Source organism: Saccopteryx bilineata, chromosome 4, assembly GCF_036850765.1.
Source record: "Saccopteryx bilineata isolate mSacBil1 chromosome 4, mSacBil1_pri_phased_curated, whole genome shotgun sequence".
NCBI lineage: Eukaryota > Metazoa > Chordata > Mammalia > Chiroptera > Emballonuridae > Saccopteryx > Saccopteryx bilineata.
The window spans coordinates 274,141,008-274,156,227 of record NC_089493.1 but is presented as its reverse complement, the minus strand read 5'-3'; the positions used below and the strand labels follow the sequence as shown (position 1 = coordinate 274,156,227).

The 15,220-nt window shown below is 46.9% G+C and overlaps 1 long non-coding RNA gene and 1 pseudogene across 1 annotated transcript; one reads left to right on the top strand and one right to left on the bottom strand.

Moving 5' to 3' along the window:
- Positions 1 to 2,726: 2,726 nt before the first annotated feature.
- On the bottom strand, positions 2,727 to 14,833 carry LOC136334481 (uncharacterized). Its single transcript, XR_010731161.1, has 3 exons — positions 14,715 to 14,833; positions 14,022 to 14,292; positions 2,727 to 2,968 (listed from the first exon to the last, which is right to left on the bottom strand). It is a non-coding gene; the product is annotated as an uncharacterized lncRNA (long non-coding RNA).
- On the top strand, positions 4,669 to 5,848 carry LOC136334059 (netrin receptor UNC5B pseudogene; annotated as a pseudogene).
- Positions 14,834 to 15,220: the final 387 nt, after the last annotated feature.

The window sequence follows — 15,220 nt, the reverse complement described above, 5'->3', positions numbered from 1 at the left end:
AACTGACACCACAGAAATACAGAGGGTCAAAAGAAAATACAATTATTATACACTAAAAAATTGGAGAACCTAGAAGTAGATAAATTCCTAGAAACAAAATCTTCCATGACTGAATCAAGAAGGAGCAAGATCTGATAACACCATTTTCTAGTAATGAAAGTGAATCAGTAATCAAAAATTCAAAACAAATAAATGTCCAGAACCAGATGGCTTTACAGGTAAATTTTACCAAATGTCTAAAAAGGAATACCTATTTTTCTAAAACTATTTCCAAAAAACAAAATGAAGAGGAAGGAATGCTTCCAAACTCATTCTGTATGGTTAACCTTACACTGATACTAAAACCAAAGACACTACACACACACCCCCCATGATAGACCAATATTCTGATAAACATAGATGCAAATATTCTCAACATAATAGCAAAACAAAGTCAACAACACATTAAAATAATCATGTGGACAAGTCCTGCCGGGGGTGAGGACGACGGAGATGCAAAGACCCAACTCCAGGGACCAGGTTCAGTGACGCAGATCCACTTTATTCAGGAAGTAAGCTAGCTTATATACATGGGTTCAGCCAATAGGGTGTTACAGTGTGTCCTTCATAGCCAATGGCTGAAAAGATCAGGGAGCTGCGTGGTTGGCGCTAAGTCACTTCCTTATAGTGGGCGAGCTTCCTTCCTGGGTGTGCCCAGGAGGCTTCTGGGAGCTGGAGTGTTCTCACAGCATTGCATCAGCCACAGCTGCTAAGAATGCGTTCTGCAAAGGTTTGTCCCCCATGTACTTCAGCCGAACAGACATGCCGGAAAGCTCAGGCCCAAGTATCAGGGTCCCAAAGAGGCGCATCCGGAGCCAAGGGTTGAAACAAGAGGATTTCCCAGTAGGTACAAAGATCCTTTGCACTAACTTTAACTCGCCTACTCTGCAATAGGGCAGGCAGTGCTCGAGCCTGCGGGGCTCGACAGTGGGGGAGAAGGTTTCCCATTGCAGAGGGTCACTCACCCGTCCCTTGGATGCTGGTTAGATCCCTGCCTGACATTGGGCACCAGTTGAGGATAAGTCCTGCCGGGGGTGAGGATGACGGAGACGCAGAGACCCGACTCCGGGGGACCAGGTTCAGTGACGCAGATCCACTTTATTCAGGAAGTAAGCTAGCTTATATACATGGGTTCAGCCAATAGGATGTTACATTATGTCCTTCATAGCCAATGGCTGAAGAGATCAGGGAGCTGCATGGTTGGCGCTGTCACTTCCTTATAGAGGGTGAGCTTCCTTCCTGGGTGTGCCCAGGAGGCTTCTGGAAGCTGGAGTGTTCTCACAGCATTGCATCAGCTGCAGCTGCTAGGAATGCGCTCTGCACTCCACCCACAATCATACACTATGATCAACTAGGATTCATTGCAGGGATGCAATGATAGTTCAGTATCTGCAAATCAATCAATGTTACACAACACATCAACAAAATGAAGGATAAAAATCATATAATCATCTCGATGAATGCAGAAAAGGCACCTGACAAAATTCAACATTCATTTATGATAAAATTCTCAACAAAGTGGGTATGGAGGGAATGTACCTGAACCTGATAAAGGGCATATATGACAAACGCACAGCTAACATCATACTCAATGGTGAAAAGCTGAAAGCTTTTTCTCTAAGGTGAAGAGCAAGACAAGGATGCCACTTTTATTCAACATAGTTTTAGAAGTCCCAGACATAGCAATCAGACAAGGAAAAGTAATAAGAGGCGTTCAAATTGGAAAGGACAAAGTAAAACTGTTACTATTTGCAGATGACTCTAACAACAAAAGACTAGAATAACAAAATTAGTATAGTTGCAGAATACAAAGACTATAGCAACATTATAGCCAAGTTACAGATCAACCACCCTTGAGAACCACCCAAGGACTAGCTAAACAGAACACCTATAACTAAGGATATAAAAAAAAAAGCCATGTCAGACTGGTCAATGGGCAGAGACTAAAAAATGATCTGGTTCCACTCCCACATGTGGCAGTTATGAATTAGAAGAGATATCTTGGCTTTGTCTCCCCTGAGAAATGAGGGGTCCCAGCCCCACACCAGGCTCCCCAGCCTTGACCACCAGTGCCAGAAAGAGGAGTCCCCATAACATCTGGCTGTGAAACGCAGTGGGGATTCCATCTGGGTGAGACAGAGGGCTGCTGAAGTCCTAAGTGGTCTTCCTAAAGTGCTCTGCACAGACTTACTTGCTGATGAACTCACTTACTCTGAGCTCCCGCACTCGGGCAGCAGCTCAAAAAGCACCAGGGATACACAGGGAGGAACCAGATTGCCTAGCTTCTGGGTGAGAACTGAAAGGTCCATGAACCCGAAACAAGCAGCAGATGACCTGAGGGCCCTGCACCTCTTGCAGAATGGCCCCAGACCAGCACCAGCAGCAATTGGCCTCGGTTCAAAGCATCACCTCTCCCAGGAACCTCCAAACCCAGCTGAGGCAGCTACCAACCACAGGTCACTTTGTAGTTCCTAGCAGTTGGCCCTGGGCTGGGCACAGGCAGTGGCGGAGCTGGGCCTGCATCAGAGCCCCTCCCAGAGAGCCCTAGAGCCAACTCACCTGGCTGAAACTAGACTACTGTCTTTCACTATATTCAATAAACTTGAAGTGGGTTAAAGATTTAAATGTAAAGCCCAAACCTTAAAACTCCTGGAGGAAAACATAGGCAGTAAACTCTCTGATATTGCTTTTTTTTAAAAGATTTTATTTATTGATTTTACACAGGGTGGGGGAGGGGGAGGGAGAAGTATCAACTCATAGTTGCTTGCTTTGGTTGTTCATTGGTTGCTTCTTGTTTGTGCCTTGACTGGGCAAGCCTGGGGTTTCAAACCAGCGATGTCAGCACTCCAGGTCAGAGATCTATCCACTGTGCCATCACAGACCGGGCAGACACTGCTCTTAGTGATACTCTGTTTTCTGGATATGTCTCCTCGGGTAAGGGAAAGAATAAGCAATTGGACCACATCAAATAAAAGTTTTGTACAGCAGATTAATAGATACAGAGAAGAGACTGATGGTTGCCAGAGAAGAGGGGGCTTGAGGGGGAAAAAAGGTAAAGGAATTAAGTACATTTTGGAGTTACAAAGTAGCCACAAGGATGTCAAATGCAGCACAGAGAAGATAGTCAATAATATTGTAATAACTATATATGGAGCCAGGTGAGTACTAGACATATTGGAGGGTTACTTCATAAATTATATTAATGTCTAACCACTGTTTTGCACACCCGAGGCTAATATAAAATAATACTGAATGTCAACTATAGTTGAAAAATGAAAAATAACAAATAAAAGAGGGGGTGGGCTGTGACTACAGTTCTGGTTCTAAGACTCACACCTTAGAAGGATGGCATGCAGGGCTTGTGCCCAGGCCCTCTGGGTGGTTAGTCCTTGTCCCAGGCCCAGCTTGGGCCTCAGGGAAGGGACTGGGATCCCTGGGCCTGACTCAAGACCCCTCATTCAGCAATCCCAGTGCTCTCCTGCACACAGCGCCAGTTCTACGCCCCCACCCCCGGGTTCTGGAGCAGTTCCCACCAGAGGCCTGGGAGTGCAGGGGCGTCTGAGACCCACCTGTGCTGAGTGGTCTCTGGGCTGCCTAGTGTAGGCAAGGGTAGAGAGAAGACGAGGCTCAGGTGGCCTGGGCATTGGACCCCGTCCACATTCCGGCCCCCAGCACTGCTGTCTCTTGCATTTCCCCTACACAATGCCTCCCATGCACCTGGGGCCAAGCTGCACAGCGTGGTTGGACAACACCCTCTTCTTCCTTGTCTGGAGCCAGGACAGGGGAGGCCAAAGAGATGGATGCATGAGCCCTGGGGTGGCCAAGGGCAGAAGCAGTAGCCAGATCAGGGACACTGGTCGGCCTCGACCTCAGCCTCAGCAGGTCCACACTCCACACCCATCACCAGGGACACTGACCCTGCCCTGAGCCAACCCTAAGTCCCACCTCAGCCCAGCCCTGACCCCGGCCGCCGCCCAGCCCTCAATCTTCATAAAGTCACACGGGCTTGGTTTGGCCTTGATGAATTCAGCACTTTAAAGGGTATGTCAACACAATTAATATTATGTTCTTGATAAAAACCTGTGAGTGAGCTCGGTGAGAAATTTCAAGGCTTAGGAAGACAATTAATGTTTGAAATATATATTGAGCTAATGGCCCTGGTCGGGTATCTCAGTTGATCAAGGTGTGGTCCCAATACACCAAGGTTGCGGGATGGATCCCAGGTCAGGGCACACATAAATCTCAGCCAGTGAATGCATAAACCACTGAAACAACACATCGATGTTTTTTTCTCTCTCTCTCTAAAATCTTTAAATAAAATGTTTAGTTATTTACTGCGACATTTTATGAGGCCACATAGTGGTACCCAGGATGTCACTCACGAGGGTAAAATTTCCCTGGGAAATGTAAGGTTTGCTTTTCAAATAACACTGACAGGTCGGCTTACTGCCCGAGTACAGAGGAAGGTAAGAAATGACGCCCATGACGGTCCAGTGCTCCAAGCTCCTCCCGCCTCTCCTGCTCCCCATTCCGCCCGGCAGTGACCTCCTGTGGGTGTTTGCTGTCGGCATCTTAGCGACCTCATTTCACTGGACCGTTTGCACCACTGATCGTTGTAGTTCTGTATGAATGGGGGTGTTTTTAATTGGTTTGACTCAAGTTCAAACCCCAGCCCTCTGGCAACATGAGTGGCCCCTTCGGTGCCTGGGCAGGAAGCTCAGCGTCCTCAGCCCAGGGGGCAGCCAGCTGGTGTCCAGGGGAGCCATCCCCCAGGACAAGTTCTATGAAACGTACCTCCTTTCAACAAGGCAGAAAACACCTTCCCACTTTCAGAAGGATCCAGAGAGTACTGCGCCCCTTAAAGACCTATAGGCCCACGGGCATCCTGCTACGTGCCCTGTCATCCTCACAGTGCCCTGCTGTGCCCATCAGTGCCAGTGACTGAATCTACCAGCTTGAACACCAGGAGGAGGTAGAGACCCGGGTGAGGAGACTCGGGACATCCCCTGTTACTGCAGCTGGAAGCCAGACCCTACCAGATCCTGTTAGGCCAGCTGGGCACCTGAGTGTTCACGGGTGAGTCCTATTCCTGCTCATCTATCAAGCGGCTCCAGCTGGTCCTCTTCACCCCAGCCCTCTGAACATCCCTGGAGCACTGCCTCAGGGCCCACTGCCTTAGGACAATCCTGCAGCATTGAAGGAGATGCTGGATCTGGAGTGGACTCTGAGTGGCTCTCTTATAGGAGCCAAAAGCCCTGCTATTTAACAACAGTTACCACAACCTGTATCTTTCCCTCTACAACACCCCCCACGCCCTCCGGAGGAGCAAACTGCTGGCCAAGTACCAGCAGTCCCCCGATCACATTTAAAGTGGCAGCCAGATGGCCCTACACTGCTCCTTCTCCTGGAGAGCCACAGCCTGGCCTCTAGGAAATTCACCTGCAAGATGTGCACATGGGAGGCGGAAGGGAAAGGCCGCTATTCCCGTGGAACCCTGTACCGGCAGAGACACCTGCTGGCTCCCTGTACACCATCTGCTCTGCACCCAGCAGCATCCTCGCCACCCTGCAGGGACCCTTTAGGATCCTGCTGTCGACCCACTAGAAGATGTGCCACAGCCTGGATGTCCCCAACATGTGGGACCATTATCTCAATTACTTTGCTACCAAAGCGAGTCCTATGACTGTGATCCTGGACCTCTGGGAAGCTCTGCAGCAGATGACAGGGACCTCAACAGCCTGGCTCGAGCCTTGGAGGAGCTGGCCAAATGTGAGATGCTGGTGGCCATGCCACCGATGGGGACTGCTGAGCTGCCCTGACTGCGGGCTGGTACTGACTGGCAGGAGGCGGGGCAGGGAGGCCTAGGCAGCCTCATGTGGGGCAGTTTGGCCTCCACTGCACCCCAGCTCGCAGCCAGTCACCCTCCTTCTCCTCCCTTTGCTCTCCCACAGCCCACGACCTGCCACAGGGAACCCATGGAGTCTGGTGTCGGGAGGACCCGGTGTTCCCTCTCCGCCCCCTGCTGTCTCTCCTGGCCTCAGACCTTCATGCAGAAACCAGAGTGGGAGCAAGGGGGTGGCCCTCCCTCCACCCCGGCCCTCCACCTGCAGCCCCAGGACCTCTGGGTGAAGTTTCTTCTAGTTTCAGTCTTCCTTTTCCTCTGTAGCTATTGATTTCTCTCTCCTCCCTAATCATTCTCTCTCCACACCATTTCCTCTTTGAAGAGTCAAGTACAATTCAGACAGACTTTCTTCCATCGAAAGGCTAAAAGGAAATGGAAGGAAGGAAGGAAGGAAGGAAGGAAGGAAGGAAGGAAGGAAGGAAGGAAGGAAGGAAGGAAGGGAGGGAAGAAGGAGAGAAGAATGGAGGGGCGGAAGGGGAGGGGAAGGGAGGGGGAAGAGGGAGGGAGGGAGGGAGGAAGGAAGGGGAGGGCAAGGGAGGGGAAAAGAGGGGGGAGGTAGGGAAGGAGGGAGGGAGGGAGGGACGGAGGGAAGGAGGGAGGGAGGGGTAAAAGGAAAGATGGTAAAAAAGCTTCAGATCACTAGTAAGGCTGAAAGAACACAACCACAAGGGAAAAGGAAAACCCTGTTTTTTAGGAAACACAAATGATTTATTACCCAGATATTTGAATAAGTCCTTTTTAAGGAAAACAAAAATTAAAACAAAACATGCAAAACACACAGACACACACAGAGGCCTGGCCGACACCTTCTAACTGAGGACGATGCGGAAGAGACGGCCTGGCTCCCTGCTCCCACTAGGAATGCCGAGGCTGTTTTGGGACCTGCGTCAGAGCTGTACTTTCATAGATCCCAGTCCTGCTTTTCTTTAGCAAACAGCAATAATTTAGCAAACATCCATGACCTGGTAAAGACTTCATTTTGGATCGTACTTTCTAGAGGAGGTAACAGAGAATCAACAGGTAGCTGTATCATGGACACAGACACACGCGTGCACACACGCACACACTGCATTAGGAGACGTCCAGGCGGCAATTTGATTAAGTGCTTTTGATCTACTGGATTCTGCAGATAGAAGCAGGGGAAGGTGCAAACACAGATTGTCAGTTGTTAAAGAACAGTTAGTGTTTCTAACTAGGTTTCCGGGGTGCCCTCAGAGAAGAGGTCTGGCCTTGCTTCAATACTGCAATTCTAACCCAGTGCACCATGGACATGTCTGTTGTTTAAGCATGGTTGAGTTATGGGTAGAACCTCCACTACTGACCTCATGCTGACATCCCCTCAGTGTTCCCTGTTACAGAAGGCGACTCTAGACAAGGGGGTGGGGCAGGGGACTGTCGATTTGCAGGTGGGGGACGACACGTCCAGACCTGCCATCTCCACATCTCCCCACACAGTCCAAACCCACCTCCTGCCCCTCCGGGTTCCCATCCTCTCCCTACTCTGTCCCTAGTGTCTCATTTAGCCTGTTCCGCTTTTCGCAGGCTTTGCATGTTGTAAGCCTCCTCCCCTGGTCTGAGGCTCTACACCTATGTCTGACGCAGACATCAGAATGGCCTCATTGCCATTTAGTTCCTTCGTGTCTGCATAGCCACCCAGTGGGTCTCCTAGAACCCACAACTGTGTAAGTGAGGGGTTTAACATCTGTTTCCCATCAGCTCTGAGGAAGTAGAGGAGGTAGGAGCTTCTAATGGCCTGGCCAGAGGGTTACTCAGTCGAGAGCAGAGGATTCCAACCTTCCAGATGGTAGAGGAGGTAAACGCTGTGCTCACCTCCTCCCACCACATCAGAATTACAACTGAACTATAGAGCCGCCGCCCCTGAGAGCGACCTGAGACTAGCTGAACAGAACTCCTGTAACTGAGAGTGTAAAGAGGGAGCCACGTCAAGACTGGTAGGAAGGGCAGGCACTCAAAACAAGCCGGTCACCTACACACACGTGGCAGGTAAGAACTGGCAGGGATATTTCTGCTGAGGAGGTCCCCCAGAGAAGTGATTTACAAGAGGAGTCCCCAGAACTTCTGACTATGAACCCAGTGCAGTGCATGGCTCAGTGAGACGGAGGGCTGTTAAGAGTCCCCGGCGTTCCCCTAAAGGGCCCACGCACAGACTTACTTGCTAACAAACTCACTCTCTCTGCGCTCCAGCATTGAGGTAGCAGCTTGGAAAGGGGCAGAGACGTACGGAGAGGAACTGAGTTGTTGGGCTTCAGCACAAGGTCTGGAAGGGCTGCTTGTTCTGGGACAAAAGTGCCAGCAGGTGACACTGTTCCTCTGCTGAGCCTCACACCTCCCAGGCTGCAGGTGCAGGTAGGCACAAAGTCTGAGTCTCCATGAACTGGGCTAACACCATTCACCCTTCCCTGGTGTTCCCTGAGACCCTGCCCCAGGCCACCCAACTTGGGGCCCACCCAAACCACTTCCGGTGGCTTATCAACACAAATGACTTGTCTCTGCTTGCACTGTGGACTAAAATCTCCTAGTGGTTCACAAACCCCCAAATGAGCAGCATCTGGCCTCAGCATGTTCCAACCATGCATTAAATGGCCTCAAACTGGCACTACTGGCAGCCAACCTCAGTTAACAGCTTAGCATCTCCAAAGTATCTCCAAGTCCAGCACAGGGAACAGCCATCTTCAATTCACTCTGTAGCTCCTAACAGGTAGTCCCGGCCAGGCACAAGCAGTGAGTGAACTTGGCCTACACCACAGCCCCTCTCAAGGGGCCTCAGAACCACCATACCTGGTGGTGGCTGGCTTCATGCCAGAGCACCAGCAAAACACCCCCATAAACAAGACATCCAAAGAGCAGATTTGGCAGGCACTAGGCAGGTATCCCCAAACTACGGCCCACAGGCCGCATGCGGCCCCCTGAGGCCATTTATCCAGCCCCCGCCGCACTTCCGGAAGGGGTACCTCTTTCATTGGTGGTCAGTGATAGGAGTACTGTATGTGGCGGCCCTCCAACGGTCTGAGGGACAGTGAACTGACCCCCTGTGTAAAAAGTTTGGGGACCCCTGCACTAGAGACTCACTAAGTAAATCCTGCTCCATGGGATCAGCCACTTCACAACAGCTCGTCTGCTGTACTCACAGTCATTCGTCACTGCCCATCAGCCTGAGGATCAATCCCTTCCACTGACATGACAACAACAATCAACGCTCAACTACAACTGGATGGCACAGGCATCCACACAAGGTGCATGCCTGGAGCACTCAGCACAGGTGACGTGAGAAACTGAGCCACTGAACCCCATAGAATATCTACCAATAAGGCCACTCTACCAAGGCCAGGAGACAGAACAAATCTATCGAATACATAGAAACACATTCACAGAGGCAGCCAAAATGAGGAGACAAAGATACACATCCAAATTTTTTTTTTCTTTACAGGGACAGAGAGAGAGAGAGAGAGAGAGAGAGAGAGAGAAAGATAGGGACAGACAGGAACAGAGAGAGATGAGAAGCATCAATCATCAGTTTTTCGTTGCAACACTAGTTGTTCATTGATTGCTTTCTCACATGTGCCTTGACCACGGGCCTTCAGCAGACTGAGTAACCCCTTGCTTGAGCCAGAGACCTTGGGTCTAAGCTGGTGAGCATTTTTTATTTTGCTCAAGCCAGATGAGCCTGCACTCAAGCTGGCGACCTCGGGGTCTCAAACCTGGGTCCTTGGCATCTCAGTCCAACGTTCTATCCACTGCGCCACCGCCTGGTCAGGCCACATCCAAATTTTAAAAAAGAAACAAAACAAGGAAAATGTCCAGAAAAGGAATGCAATAAAATAGAGGCATTCTATTTCTATCAGATGCAAAATTCCAAACACTGTTCATATGCATGCTAAATGAACTAGGAGAAGAATAAATGAGGTCAGTAAAAACATAAATACAGAGCAAACAAAATTGGAGATAGAAAAAGAATCAGCCAGAAATAGAGAATACAGTAATTGAAATGAAGAATACATCAGAATCAATCAACAGATTAGATGAAGCAGATGATGAAATCAGTGATTTGGAAGACAAGGTAGCTGAAACACCCAATGAGAACAGAAAAATAAAAATAAATTTGAAAATATGTGAATATTTTAAGGGATGGTGGGACATCAAGCATAATAAGAATCACATCACAGTGATAACAGAAGAAGAGGGTATAAGGGATTGAAAACCTATATGCAGAAATAAGGATGGAAGACTTCCCTAACCTGGTAAAGGAAACAGACACACAAGTCCAGGAAGTAAAGAGAGTCCCAAATAAGATGGACCCAAAAAGGTCCACACCAAGACACATCATAATTAAAATGCCAAAGTTTAAAGGCAAAAAGAGAATCCGAAAAGCAAAAGAGAGAAGCAGTTAGTTATCTGCAAAGGAGCTCCTATAATATTTTCATTTAATTTCTCAACAGAAATTTAGCAGGTTAGAAGGGATTGGCACCCAAATATACAAAGTGATAAAAAGTAAGGACCTACATCCAAGATTACTCTGCTCAGCAAGGTTATTATTTAGAATAGAGAAAGAAATATAGAAGCTTTTCAGAAAAGAAAAAGTGGAAGAAGTTCATCACCAACAAGCCAATATTACATGAAATGTTAAAAAGACTTCTTTAAGAAAAAAAAATAGTAGAAAATATGATTAAATAGCAATAACTACATACCTTTCAATAATTACTTTAGATGTAAATATAATAGATTAAATGGCTCCAATCAAAACACATAGGTGGCTGAATGGATAAGAAAACCAGACCCTTTCATATGCTGCCTATGAGAGACTCCCTTCAGATTGAAAGACACACACTGACTGTAAGGGATGAAAAATGTTATTTCCTGAAAGTGAAAAAGAAAAAGAAAAGCTGAGTTGGTAATACTTATATCAGACAAAATAGGCTTTAAGACAAAGGCTACATATATATAATAAGCGATAATGAAGGACCAAACAATTCCACTTCTGGGTATTTATCCAAAGAAATACAAAACACTAATTCAAAAACACATGCATCCCTATGTTCAGTGCAATATTATTTATAACAACCAAGATGTGGAACCAACTGACATGTCTATCAATAGACAAACAAATAAGGAAGATGTGTACTCTATACAATGAAATATTAATTAACCAAACGAAAGAATGAATCTTGCTATTTGCAACAACAGGGATAGACCTAGAGGGCAGTAAGTGAAATAAGTCAGACTGAGAAAGACAAATACCAAATGATTTAACTCACCTATGGATCTAAAGAACAACAACAAAAAAAAGAGCAAAATAAATTCACAAACAAAACAGAAGAAAAACCTCACAGGTACAGAGAACATAATGATGGTTGTGACAAGGGAGGGAGGGCGGGTGGATGGGTGAAAAGGAAGAAGAAATAAAGATTGACATTGTTATAAAAACAGTCACAGGGATGTAAAGTACAGCAAAAAGAATATAGTCAATAGTATTTTAAGACTGTGTATGGTGTTAGATGGGTACTAGACTTCCCAAGGTGACAGCTTTGTAGGTTATGTGAATATCTAGTCACCATGTTGTACACCTGAAACTAATATAATATTATATGGCAAAGGTAATACATTTTTTAAGTTGTTTTTTCAAAAAAGAGCAAAAGATTCCTTCTGTCCACAGGTAGGGAGGGAGTGACGTACACTCTAAAAAATACTGGCCCCAGAAAAACAAGCTCTGTCTGACTTCAGCAATTTCCACTCATTTAACCGGGTGGAAGATTTTAAGTGCTGATTAAAGTTACTGAGATACTACTGCTCCTCACCCCAAAAATTCAGTGTCCGTTTCTTCTCATTTCAAGAACAAACCAAGGAAAACAACGAACAGACTCAAGAACATGAACCTTATATATATTATACTGCCCTCTGCACTTTTATTTAAAATACGTAACACTGTAAAATAAAAAACCAGGCACAGCTTATTCTGCCAGAGACACAGAGTATGATCTCTGCAACATACTGTCATTTTATAGGGGAGAGGTTCTGATGGGGATAGTGTGAGCCGCTAGGAATCCACTTGTACCAACAGAAGCAGTTATTGGGGCATTCAAGCAAGTGAGTCTGGCACATTTTGTTGGCAATAGTACTCACCAAGAAAGAGAAAAGGCCAGAGAGAAACACATCATAAGGAAGGAAGGGAGGTCCAGAAAATCATGAATGATCTAAAGGAGGAAAATGTGGAGTCAGCAGGTGGCTACAATGATCATGTGGTTCCCTCTGGTGGGTTTGTAGATCAACATGAAATGAAGAAAAGAGAGTCAGGTCACCCTATTAGCAAAACATAAAGCTGAGATGAGATACATTTCAGTGCTAGGAGTATCCCAAGTCTTCAGAAAACAAAAGATAGCATGCCTGTAGGGTTGGGGAATGTCAAGAGACATATCTCCTTAGAATGGAACTCCCTTGGCTCTCCAGGTCTCAGCCTCTGCCCTCTTCAGGGACAAAGGCCACCCACCTCCATCCCTGTGGCTTCATTGACCCCTAAAATCTTTCCTATCCCACAGGGTTCAGGTTTCCATGGAGATGGGTTGGTTGAGAACCAGTGACAGTGCTGACCAGCTTGAGACTCAACAGACCCCATCACTCTGGGGCAATGGTTTCAGGGACAGCAGACACTGTAGACGTGCACTACCTGAACCCATGTGAAGGGTGTCCTTGCTTACCTGCCTTACCAGAGAAAAGTCAGCACACACTTACTTCCCAAAATATATAAGCCTAAGGGCCTCTTACAGAAAAATATAAACACATAGCTGCAACAAACGTTCTAGCAAACGGCCAAGCCGCTTGAAAATTCACGCCAACTCAAAACACACACAACTCTCTACAAGCCTCCAAATATACCCACAATTACACAGTACACTACAAATATGCAAATATGTCATCCTATACCCTATGTCCCAAATACACATATATTACGACACTACCGACATATTCATAATCCCATGCTCCCCAATTCTCACACAGATTAACTCCCCCAGTAAACAGAATTATACAAACAGCACATCAAATCATACAAACACTACCTCACATCTGCATTTACAACATCCACCAGCCTCATAAAACAGTCAGAGACTTACTCTCTACACAGCGAAACAGGCATGGACAGCTCCTGAAAAACCACAAAAAAGAAATATATATAACTGAACAACATGCCCTGAATATACAATGATCCTTTACATTCCTCAAATAAAAAAATCAAGATCATACCCAAACTAATGAACTCAAGTACTCTTCCTAACATTGCCCATACATACATACATACAGATAATGCACCCAAATCAGCCATTAGAGAAATTCTCAAATTCACAGGAGGAAAAAAACAGGTAAGCATTACCCCAAACACCAAATTATAAACACCTAACCACCAACTCCTTGAGAATAATTGCAATCCAACTCAAAACCCTCCAAATACAACACACTCAATTCTACATTCTCTCACAAAGAAGGCATGTTTTTAAATCACAAAGATCCACAGAAAGAATCTACACATTTGGCTATGCATATCAGATTCCAACCCACCAACTAACTACACATAAACCTCATTTATGCTTGCAATTCCGTGATTGAACAACGGACTACATTACTTTTATATCCCTTCAAGTGTCTCACCTCATTGACAAGAGTGCAGTTTAAACCTAATTGCTGGTTGATATTTCACATTAGTATAGGAAGGCATTCGTGAAACTATGAGGAAGTATATGGAAGCTTCACCCATTTCCACTCATTTTTAAATGATTTGAGCTACTTCTTGATGACCAGGAGGACAATTTTCAAATTCAGAACTGCTCCCAAGCTCTTGCATATTCAGAATGCAAGAGACACAGAATGGCCCTTGGAGTTAAGTAACTCACACGCGTTATCGGACCTGCCAATCGCCGAACCATCCTTGCCGCAGAATTCCCAGACCTGCCGATTCCCCGGTGTAAACACAACCGGAATTGAACTGTGAGGCATGAACACAGACCCGGGAGCAAACAGCCCACAGCATGAACAACAGTGAAGAGTGGTGACACCGGAAGAGTAGAGTCCTTACCTCATTGCTTACATAACCTCCCCTGGAGGCCGCCATGCCAGGGGGGGGTCAAGCCAGGACAGCCACTGGGAACCACGCACCTCCGCTGGCGCATGCGCGCCTAACCAGGGCCAACTGCAGCAATGAACGCTGGGAGCCAATGCAGGATGTTGCAGGATCAGGATGTTGCAGGACATCTGGAGGCCGCTGAGGATAGATTCCCGCGCCCCAGGGTCGGGGGCATGCTCCTGTGTCCCGGCGCGAGTCACCCCTGAACCGGCCCAGGCTTTTCCTGCAGTAGAGGAAAGAAATGGAGGGTGGGATCGCTGCAAAGTTTTTCAGGCAAATCCTCCTCTTCAGGAGCCTCCCTGACGTCCCTGGTTCGGACCAACACGTGTGAAAGGAGCACTTACAATTTTAAAATTGCAACGTGCAACCCATGCACTTAGATATCACCCTCATGAAAGAGTTTTGAGAGTTCTACCTAAAACATCCTCACATGGAAGCAAGTGCCTTCCTGCCCCTTGGCCTACATTTCTGTAGTTTCTGAAAATAGTAGGTCTTTTTTCCTACCTAGTCTGGATGCTCCATTAAACAATTCTGGCAAAGAATTTTAGACCTGGGAAGCACTAAGAGATACTCGCCCTGCACTACATTCCTAGAGTTGTTCCAGACCCATTCACTGAACTAGAATATTTTTCTCAGTATATTTACTTAATACATGGAAGTTTCTCAAAAAATGTTGATTTGCAGCTGTTTCCTTTGCAAGATTGTTGTTATAACATTGATCAACACTTCACAGGCTGGGAACAATTTCACCCTCTTCTCCCTTCTTTTTTTTTTTTTTTTTTTTGTATTTTATTGTGTTACATCCCAGCGAGATAGGCCACAGCAGACCCAAAGTGAATTTTATAAGTTTTATTGCAGACCTGCACAGAGACTGCAGGCAACCCATGCAAGGGAGCACTGCAGCCCTCTAAACCTGCACAGGGATGCAGGTAACCCACACAGGGGAACACTGCAGCCCCCCAAACCTGCGCAGGGACTGCAGGCAACCCACGCCTCCGAAGAGACTGGAGCACTGCAGCCCCCCCAAACCTGCGCAGGGACTGCAGGCAACCCATGCAAGGGAGCACTGCAGCCACGAGCTTCTAAAATGGCTCCTTTTTATAGGGTGGCTATCTAGGATGAGCAAGCATCATACAGAAGCTGATGTGGCT